The sequence below is a fragment of the Desmodus rotundus genome, chromosome 7, assembly GCF_022682495.2.
Source record: "Desmodus rotundus isolate HL8 chromosome 7, HLdesRot8A.1, whole genome shotgun sequence".
NCBI classification, from domain to species: domain Eukaryota; kingdom Metazoa; phylum Chordata; class Mammalia; order Chiroptera; family Phyllostomidae; genus Desmodus; species Desmodus rotundus.
In genome coordinates this window covers 43,470,294-43,481,347 of record NC_071393.1, presented here as the reverse complement: position 1 = coordinate 43,481,347, position 11,054 = coordinate 43,470,294, and the positions used below count along the sequence as shown (strand labels likewise).

At 40.3% G+C, this 11,054-nt stretch overlaps 1 pseudogene; it reads left to right on the top strand.

Annotated features, from left to right (window-relative positions):
• Positions 1–1,594: 1,594 nt before the first annotated feature.
• On the top strand, positions 1,595–1,773 carry LOC112316967 (ATP synthase membrane subunit K, mitochondrial pseudogene; annotated as a pseudogene).
• The last annotated feature ends 9,281 nt before the right edge of the window (positions 1,774–11,054 follow it).

Genomic DNA, 11,054 nt, shown 5'->3' with positions numbered 1-11,054 from the left:
TTGCCGCTCAATTTTTCACAGGCAGACAGAATAATATTTTCAAAGGACCAATCTGATTGGCTTGCTGTCTTGATTAAAATCTCATTTTCCCAAACAGCACCAGTGGTACTATAGAAAATACTTGTCACGTTCTGTGGCGCAGGAACCAAGTAAACAAAACAGAGAGCAGCCCAATCAGAATGGATGATGGTTATAAGCAGTGAGCTAAGTATCTGTCTTGAGCAACCCCCATTCTTATCCACACAGCACTTACAACAATGAATTACTATCTGTCTTGCTCCTGTTGAATTCTGGCTATGTTGTAAAAATTAAAATGTTTTTTAATTTATTTAATGAATGAATGAATTTGTCAATTAAATTCCAGCATATAGATCTATTTGTGAAATCCTAATCCTTATCCTACATTCTGGTGACCTTTAGATATTGAGGGAAATGAGAAAGTAGAGCTTTTTTGGTGAGATAGGTCATCATCTATACTCGAGGTGCAGACAGATTAGTCTCTCTCTTTACCTGCTCCTCTATACTGCCAGAGTGAGAAGATGATGGGTAACATTGCTGCCTTTTGACTACTACATACTAGGCCTCACTTTTTGTGAGTTTTGGCTTTGCATTTCCTCTGAACTGCTGTGTTTTGATCCTTAGAGGATATTCCATTCAGCAGGACATGGTGAGGCTGCATGAGTGATAACGGAGTCTGTTCATTAGTAACGTTCTTATATGAGTGATTAGGCATGACTATAGTGGTAGATTCTCGTTTCCCTGTCGTAGGCAACAATTTCTCTCATCTCACATGCTTCCTAGAACCTTGTCACTCCCCTATCAAGTGTTGGAGTTTATGTCCTTTATCTTTGAAGCCAGGTTGGCCTTTGTGATTGCCTTGACAGAAGTGAGGCTAAATGACTCTGAAGTTATAAATATAGGTCATAAATATACAACACATTTCTGTCTTCTTCTCTTGGAATGTTTGCTCTCAAAGCCAGGTTGTGAGGAAGCCCATAGAGGTGAATGGAGAGGCCACATGTGGAAAATCCAGTCCAACTCTGATTTTGAAGGTGGGAAAAGACATCTGTCTCAGTTTAAAGACAGTTGGTTAGAGGAAGCCATTTCTCCCTTGCTTCACCTTTTTGTTCTACTCAGGTCTTCAGTGGATTGAATGAGGCCCACCCACACTGGGAAGGCAATTTTTTTACTCAGGCCACCAATTCAAATGTTTAAGACTTAAAAAACAGGAATAGAGTTTTAAAATTTTTCCCCTCTTTTGAGCAATCCCATTCCTAAAGAAGCAGAAAGAGAGCTCCAGTCAAGTTTGGTGGTATAGGTAAATGCAATACTTGGAACCTCCCACAACCACATCAAAATTACAATTAAATTACAGAATAGTCATCATTCAGAACTGCCTGAAATCTAACTGGGCAGATGTCCTACAACTAAGTATAAAAAGAAGAAGCCACATTGAGACTGGTAGGAGGTATGGAAATGTGCAAAGGGCCGGTTCCACCCCTCATGTGGTGATTAAAATTCAGGAGGGAGAGGGTAGCTCGGTATGTTGAAAGACACAGCCTGCGGAATTTGTGCTTTCTGCAAGATTGAAATCATGGCAGGTCCAGAAGCTGGTGCCCAATTCCAATTCACTGGTATCAATAAACATTTCAACTCTTAACACTCTCACAGGTCGAATGAATTGTGTAACTGGGCACATATGGAAGCATTGCTTTGCTGGTTTTATACTTCAAGTCAAATCCTAAAAAAAATCCAGCTGTGAAAGCAACATAAAAAGATTCTAAACTGTACTCATCTGTTAATTTCCCATGCCTGGAGAAGCTAATGTCAACTCATCATGTGATACTCAATTTGTACAATAAATTATGAATCTGGAAAAAAAAATAAAATTCAGGAGGGATATCTCAGCTGCTGAAGAATGACAGTCTTGGTGCCCTATCAGAACCCCCAGCCCAGGGTACCAGTGCTGCAAAGAGAAGTCCCCATAACTTCTGTCTGTAAGAATCAGCAGGGATAGTGGCTAAGGAGATTGAGGGCTTCTGGAGTCCCAGGCGTTCCTCTAGAAGGGCCAGCACACTGACTAACTTGGACTCACTCAGTCTGAGCTCCTACATTGAGGATGTAGCTCTAAAGACACTAGGGATATACAGGGAGGAACTGAATTGTTTGGCATCAGGGTAAGAGCTGGAGGGACAGTTTTCTTCCAGACAGAAATGCTGACAGAGACTATTGTCCCTTTGCTGAGCCCTCTTCCCACACAGCCAGCATGTGGGCTCCATATCTGAGTCTCCATCAACCTGCTTATCACTGTTCTCCCCTTCCTGGAGAGACTTCACCCCACCCAGCTTTCAGGCCCACTCAAACCACTGTCACTAAATGGCCTTTCTTGGCTCATGCTTTGGACTTTCCTAAAATCACTCTAAAAAGCAGCATCTGGCCTTGGCATGCCCTGAACCTCTTGCAAAGTGGCCCTAGGCTTGGCACTTGTGGTAGCCAGCCTCTGTTTCTAGTGTGGCCTCACTTGGGCTCCTCCAAGCCAAGCAAAAGTAGCAGTCATCAGCAGATCACTCTTAATTCATGCTAGTGGCCATGTGCATGGCACAGCAGGTGGCTGACTTGCACCGCTGGGATGCCCCAGAGCATGTGCACCTGGTGGACAGCTTTAGACTACACTGGATTACAACCTAGCCACCTCCACAAGCAACACAAGGGGTGAACTCGGCAGGCACCGAAGTCCCACTTAAGAAAGTCCTGCTTTGTGGTGTCAGTCCCTGCACAGCTGCTCCTCTGCTGTAGTCTCAGATGGTCCTTGCAGCTGATTGGTCTGCAGGTCAATCCTTCCCAGTGACATGTCAACAGCAATCAAAGGTCAACTACAATGGGACAGTGCACACAGCCCACAGAGGGGATGTGCCCTGAGTGCCCAGATCGGGTGACCACAGAGGCTACATAAGGCCACTCTAACAAATTCAGGAGACTTAGAAGCTGTACTTAATACACAGAAAAAACACAGGGAAACAGCCAAAATGAGGAGACAAAGAAATAGCTTCCAAATGAAAGAACAGGAGAAATCTCCAGAAAAAGAACTAAATGAAATGGAGGCAAGCAAACTACCAGATAAAGTTCAAAACAATGGTTATAAGAATGTTCAAGGAATTTAGTGAGAACTTCAATAGCATAAAAAAAAAGACATGAAAACTGTAAAAAGGACCAGTCAGAAATGTAGGATACACTAACTAAAATGAAAAATAAACAACAGGGAATCAACAATAGAGTAGATGAAGTAGAGAATTAAATAAGTGATTTGGAATATAAGGAAGCAGAAAACACCCAATCAGAACAGCAAAACAAAACAAAAAATCCCCCCCCTAAAAAAAATGAAGATAGTGTAAGGAGACTCTGGGACAATTTCAAGGGTACCAATATTAATATCATGGGGTTGCCAGAAGGAGAAGAGAGAGAACAAGAAACTGAAAACCTATTTGGGAAAGTAATGGAAAACTTCCATAACCTGTTAAAGGAAATAAACAAGTCCTGGAGGCACAGAGAATACCAAAGAAGATGAACCCAAAGAGGCCCACACCAAGACACATCATAATTAAAATCCTGAAGAATAAAGACAAAGAGAGAATCTTAAAAGCAGCAGGAGAAAAAGCAGTTAGTTAATTACAAGAGAGCTCTCATAAAACTGTCTGCTAATTTCTCAACAGAAACTTTATAAGCTAGAAGAGATTGTTGAGAAATATTAAAGTGATGAAAAGCAAGGACCTACAACCAAAATTGTTCTACCCAGAAAAGCTATCATTTAGAATCAAAGGACAGATAAAGAGCTTCCTAGATAAGAAAAAGCTAAAAGAGTTCATCACCACCAAACCAGTATGAGACATGTTAAAGGGTCTTTTTTAAAAAGGTAAAAATATGGGCCCTGGATGGCGTGGCTCAGTGAATTCAGCACCAGTCTGTGAACCGAAAGATTGCCAATTCAATTCCCAATCAGGGCACATGCCTGGGTTGTGGGCCAGGTCCCCAGTTGGGGACATGTGAGAGGCAATCGACTGATGTATCTCTCACACACTGATATTTTGCTCCTTCTCTTTCACTCTCCCTTCCATTCTCTCTAAAAGTAAGTAAATAAAAAGATAAAAATATGAGTGATAAAATGGCAATAAATACATATCTATCAACCATTATTTCAAATGCAAATAGATTAAATACTCCAATCAAAAGACATACAGTGACTGAATGGATAAGAAAACAAGACCCTTACATATTCTGTCTACAAGAGACTCACTTCAGATTGATAGACACACACAGGCTGAAAGTAAAGGGATGGAAAAAGATATATCATGAAATGGAAAGAAAACAACATAAAAGCTGGAGTAGCAACACTTACACCAGACAAAACAGACTTTAAACAAAAGCTCTAACAAGAGACAAAGAAGGACCTAGAAACTCCTCTTCTGGGTATTTATTTGAAAACACCCAAAATGTTAAATAAAAAAGACATATGTATTGATATATTTATTGCGGAATTATTTACAATAGTCAAGATATAGAAGCAACCGCAGTGTCTGTCAATATCTAAATGGGAAAAGAAGAAGTGGTGCATATGTACTGAATGAAATATGACTCATCCATAAAAAAGAATGAAATCTTGCCATCTGTAACAATGTAAATGAACCTAGAGGGTATTATGGTGGGTGAAATAGGTCAGCCAGAGAAGGACAAATGCCATATGATTTCACTTATATGTGGAATCTAAAAAACAATATAAACAGGCAGAGCAGAAACAGATGAATATATATAGAGAATATTTGGACAGTTTTTGGGTGGGAGAGGGGTTGTGGGGAATCAGTGAAAAAGGTGAAGGGATTTAGAGGTAACAAATTGGTAGTTACAGAATAGTCATGGGGGTGTAAAGCGTAGGGTACATAGTCAATAAAACTGTAATAACTGTATGTGGTATCAGATAGGTATTGGATTTATTGGGGTGATCACTTCACAAGCTATGTAACTGTCTAATCATAGGGTTGTACACCTGAAACTAATGTACCATTGTGCATCAACTGTACTTTAAAAATAGAAAAGCAAAAAGAGCAAAGACTATGTCAAATTTGGGAAGAGTAATTACAGGTATACTTGTATTCTTGTTGAATGTTTTAAACATTTCTAATATGCAAAACTCCACTTCTGCATGTTTTTCTCATTTTTAAGATAGATCTGTATATGCAAGTCTGGCCAGTGGACCAAGTACTGGCTCCTCACTAAATCTTCACTCGCTCCCCACTCCATTGCAGTTACATGGACTCGGGTGACTTCCTGGCCAGAGGGCTGTGAAGGGAAGTGGTGAGGACCACTCGTTAGTGATGACCACGGAAACTGTGTTGGCATGGAGGAGCTGCAGCCCGGAGGCCGCCTAGACGCCTAAGCCACCAGGAGGGACACAGCTGTCTGTAGACCACATGGCCTGCAGCAGACACAGAACCCGGTGCTGTGAAACAACTCGGGTTGTTTGCATAGTCCATCCTGACTAATCCAAATACCAGCAGTTGGAACTACGATTACTATGGCCGATTGCCACCAGGCTGTGCTTTGTGAAGTCCCCGGGGGAGATGCCCTCCCCAACCACGCATATTGTTTAGTTTTCCACTTTTAAACATAAATGGACAGCATATGGGTTAGTTAAGTAAATGCTCCTGTATTAAAGAGAGGGCCATAGCAAACAAACCAAAGACAGATCTCAGAGGAAACAGAAACAAATCAGTGAGCAGAAATAACTTTAAAAAATAATATAGTTTATACCCTAAATGGAATGTGAGGAGACAGTTTATTCATGAAACAAAGACAGGTTGCTGTTAAAAAATATATCAAGAAAAAGCCTTTGGGGATAAACATTAACGTTCAACATCTGAAATTAAAGTTCAATAAAAGAGTTGGAAATAAAGTTAAGAAAACCTTCTAGAAAGAAAGGGAAAACAAAAAACGGAACATTAGACAGGGAATTAGTGGAAGGAGTGAGGTATTGGAAGAGTGCTAAATCCTCCTATTGTGAAAATAAAGTATCAATAACACCATCTAAACTTGCTTAAATAGGAACCGTTGATGTGAGTATGTCAAGAGAAGTTTTATCAGTGCTATTTAACTTTGAAAACTATGAACATACGTTAGTTGGATAAAATATTTAAAATAATAAAATATTCATTTTTATTTTTTTTAAACAATGGCACTAATGACACTTGGAGTCAGATAAATTCTTCATTGTGAGGCCATCCCGTGCACTGGAGGTGTCTCATGTGGGCTTTACCCACCAGACACCAATTTCACCCCTGCCCACCTCCCCTCAGTCATGCCTACCCAGAAAGTCTCCAGACATTGTCCAGTATCTCCTGGGAGATAAAAGTAACCCCCTGTGGAGAGCAGCTGCCCTAACCTTATACTACACAAACATTAAAAACAAACAAAAAAGGACAGAACTACCGAACTTCTCCAAATGTTGATCACCAACATATTAAAAACATTTAGAATTCACTTTGAACTTTACAGGCTGTTAAGAGTCCATGGGCTTTGAGATGCAAGTTCTCAGCATCTTTGCTTTTACATTTGAGATGTGTTATGTTGTGTGGGTAATGCTGTTTGCCTAAAATTAATATCCTAATACGCACAGTGCACCTTGACTTTCTTCTTAGCCACAGTGAATTGATCAGCAAACCTAACGTGAGAGGCGCTGAGAGTCCTCTTGGGTCCCTGCTGGGCTGCGTGCACACGCTTGTTGTTCAGAAGTTGCTGAACAATAATCCACTGTTCCAAAGGAGAGCCCTACCTGTGGAAGGGATGTAATGGAAAATAACAAGCTGTGTAAGCTGGTTACTGCAGTAGCAATTGTGGCTCCGTGGGCTTGCCCTGTTTGGAGGAAGATCCTGCAGTTTCAACAGAACTCTTCTTGTGTCCATATTAATCAGTGCTTCTTTGGTCAATCAGAAGCTTGACTCATGCTTTCATGCTGACAGAGTAACTGCCAGCTAAGAATAGAATAACAACAAATAGAAGGGATAATAATAGTTGCATTTCTTTTTCTTTTTCAAGGTTGCATATATTTATTATTATTGTTATTATTATTTAATACTCACCCAAGGACTTTTTTTTTTCATTGCTTTTTGAGAGAGAGGAAGGGAGAGAGAAGCATCAATTGGTTGCCTCCCTTATCTGCCCAGACTTGAACCTGTGATTAAGGATGGAACCCACAACCTAGGTACATGCCCTGACCAAGAACTGAACCCGCAACCTTTTGGTTATGGGGATAATGCTCCAACCAACTGAGCCACACCAGTCATGGTGACAGTTACATTTCTGATGGCCACAGCCTTTAGTCCGGAGAGTTTGTCAACCTTGGTTCCAGAGTCTGTTGGCTGATTTCTTTTTAATCAGGACACAGGACACCTATGATTTCACTTCTCACTTTGTGTGGTGCAGTGACCTGGATGAGGAACCACCTGTCAAGGGCTGTGTTCCTATCACCTGAAACTGAATGCTTTCTTACTTTTTTGAGGTACATTTTCTTGGTTCACTTCTAGAGACTCTAAGGAAGAATAATTTTACAGCCCAGAAAGGGAGAGAGAGAGCTCTTAAAAAGAGGTCTTCTTTTTTTTAAGGTATATGTATATATATTTTAGACATAAGGCTATTACACACAATAGACTACAGTGTAGTGTAAACATAATTTTTATATGCACTGGGAAACCAAAAAATTCAGTATCTCACGTTATTGCGATATCGCTTTTTTAAAAAATTGTTGTTCAAGTACAGTTGTCTGCCTTTTCCCCCCACTTCTCCCCCTGCCCCCTTCTTAATGATTAATTTATTGTTTTAGGTTTTTAACATTACATTGATTTGGAATTCCTTTGTGTTTGATTTTACTCCCCCTAGCGCCTTCACAAGCATCTTCCTGTGTCTGGCCAGCGGACCCACCTCTTCCCGTGGAAATGTCAAAGATTATCCCTTTTCCCTTGGCAGCTAGACTCTCAGGCTTGCTTTGTTCCAGGCATGTAATTTAAAAAACGAGCAGAGACATTATTTCCCTTCTTACCCTTTACTTTCCTTGCACCCACGGCCTTTCTGGGGTGTCATGTAGCAGATGGAGAGATGACTGCTGCTGCTTCAGCTCGTGAGCCGCTTACCTTAGTGACTTAACCTGGAAATAAAGAACCGCATGGGTTTGTAAGACAGACACATCAAGACTCAACTTCTTAACGTTGCCACGTGTTCATAAATCTACACGAAGGCAGCCTAGTCAAAGGCGATACAGGTATCCTTTTCCATTAAAGAAGTAATAGAACGCAATTTTCAGGACCATAAAGTTTGTCTATTTTCTTGAGGGTAGATTTGTGCTCAGAGGTTGAATTGCAAACTCATTCGAGGACTTAACAAAGGGTACATGTGGTTAAATGAAAGCAGAAGTCAGGAAATCATATTTTTAAAACATATTCTTTTAGTTAACATGAATGACTAAGGAGCAGAAATGACAATTTTACCTGCATGTCAAAATAGGCAAGATTCTCAGGACTTTCAGAGTCGAGAAGCCAAGATAATGAGAAGACAATTTAGAGGGTTTAAAACCCCACAGATAAACGGTTAGTTGGTGACTACCGTAGTTTGCTGTGTATAATGTGCACCCATGGTTTTGGCCCAAACTTTCAGGACAGAATCTTTCATTTTAATTTTTTATTAAATTCAATTATTTATTTGTTTATAATTAGAAACAAAACCAATTATCATATTCCAGGGTGTTATTTTGCATACAGATTATCATCATTGCTTTCTAGAGTTATACTTTTAATGCATAAGCATAAACAAAAAAATTAAAACCATTTATATAGATACAGAATTAGTACTACCCATGTATAATGCACATCCATATTTTTCCCTCAAAAAATTAGGGGAAAAAGTGTGCATTATACACGGCAAAATGAGGTATTCCTGTTGCTGGCTTCTTCCATAGTAAAAACCATAGATAGCATTCTATATCATCTTGGCTCTTCTGGACTGACCTGACACGTGCCAGGGATAGCTGCCCAATGAACTAAAGGAACTCGCCACATTTGTATACAGTCATCCTTGGAACTGAGATGTAACTATGCCATGGGAGTTGAAAGTGATTGGAACTTTGAAGGGAAGTCCACCTTTTGCAGTGATGTAGCTAGTTCTTTAGGAAGTTAGTGGATAGAGCAGGCATTCCCAACCAGTCTCTCACTGGAGGAAATGTATTGCTCCATCCTTATGTTTTTATTTCTTAAATTCGACAAACATTTATGGAGCATTTATTATGTTCTAGACAGCATGGCTGGCACCAGGAATACAGAGACTGAAACACACTATCGTTGACCTTAAGAGACTCATATTCTAGTGGAGAGAAAGACATCTAAACATGTTTATGAATCTGTAGTAAGTGCTGAGATGGAGCCACACCTAACCCAGGCTGGAGGAGCTGGTGGCTTTGGGAGAAGTTGTGTCAGGCAAATCTTGACTGACAGAGAGACATATCTGCTCAGAAGGGGAAAGCAGGCATTCCAGGAGTTTGGGTTCAGACTTTTCTTTACTTCGTGGCTGCCTGGAACTTGTGTAGAGGCTGAAAAAGGTCACGAGAAGGGTTTACATTGGTTTTATGGGGAAGGGGTCATGTCATTGAGGTGCTACAGATAATAGAAACACATTTCGGTGTAACCTATGCTATTAGGTTAATCTTCTTAGGACTCTCTTCCTTGTATTGTAACCTAAGGTTTGTTTTGTTGGTTGGTTGGTTGGTAGACAGACAATTCCATGGAACATCATCTGAAGCCTGTAGTGCCCGTGAGGCAAGTTGTGTCAAAAGAGCGACAGGGGTAATTCATCTGATGAAACAGTCAGAAAGATTAATGATTATTAGGTACCATTTAATGCATGTGTTGACGGCTGCTTGCTTGTCAATATGAAACTGGTGTTTAATCGTACATGGAAGCCGGATTCAGGTGCAGTTTCTAATTGCTTTTCAATTATAGGGAAGGGGGAGGCAATCTACGATTTGTGTTAAAATACAAAATACTAGATTTTTTGGGATGGAGTATGGGCTAAACAGATTTCAAACAATTCATGGAAGAACCATACGTAAGCTGCCAGAGAGCTATGTGTAAAACTAACCTCTAGGAGCTAACTCTTTATAGTTGAAAGACTGCTAATAATTACATTTTCAAGTAGAGGGTCAGTATTTGTTTTGACTAAAGCTGGTGTAAAATTTTAATACCAAAATGAGAACATAAGTGTTATCAGGCTTTTCCTTCCATTATTAGTAAGGATTTATAAAACAACTCTGTCACAAAGCCTGGACAGATTGTTTCTCTCAGACTGTAACATAAAAAGCCATTAGATAGTAAGGCTTGCCAATTAAGGGTTTATCTTTGCAACAGAGGCGGCAGACAAGTGATAAAAATGTGTCCTTTCCCTCATCTGTAAACTGCAGAGCTGGCTAGCAGCAGATCAACTGTATGAAATTCCTTATCTTTATGTACAAATCATTTACTCAAACTCAGCTTCCTTCTTAGCCATGTTTGCTTTTTTGCAAATTTACTGATTATTATAAGTCTGGGGATGTAGTAAGTTGGAGAAAGGCTCTTGCCCTGGTTAGGAGGGAAAATACATAATAAAGTGAATGTGTTCTGGACAAAGAGCTCTGGACTTCTGAGTGCTTATTAGCTCAGAGAGAAAAGCTGTACTGAGACTTTAAAATAAAACGACAAAAGAAACAGTAGCTTAGGTCAAAAGCTCCAAGAAATCTGAGACTGTCTGCGCTATTGTTGTCCCACTAGTGTATGAATTTTTGCATTCTTCTGTAGGCTGAATGCCCCTGTCTACTCCTGTTAATTAGGAGTACACGTCAGCCTGCCGGGCTTAGGTCTAACAGGTGAATGCGGCTTCTGCTGGACTGGAAGCCCCAGGGCAAGGAAAGGTGCAGCCTCTCCAGCGGAAGGGGGAGCAGTGCTATAATACAGGGTGATGGCTCCTGGTGCTGCCTGTGTATGACTTTT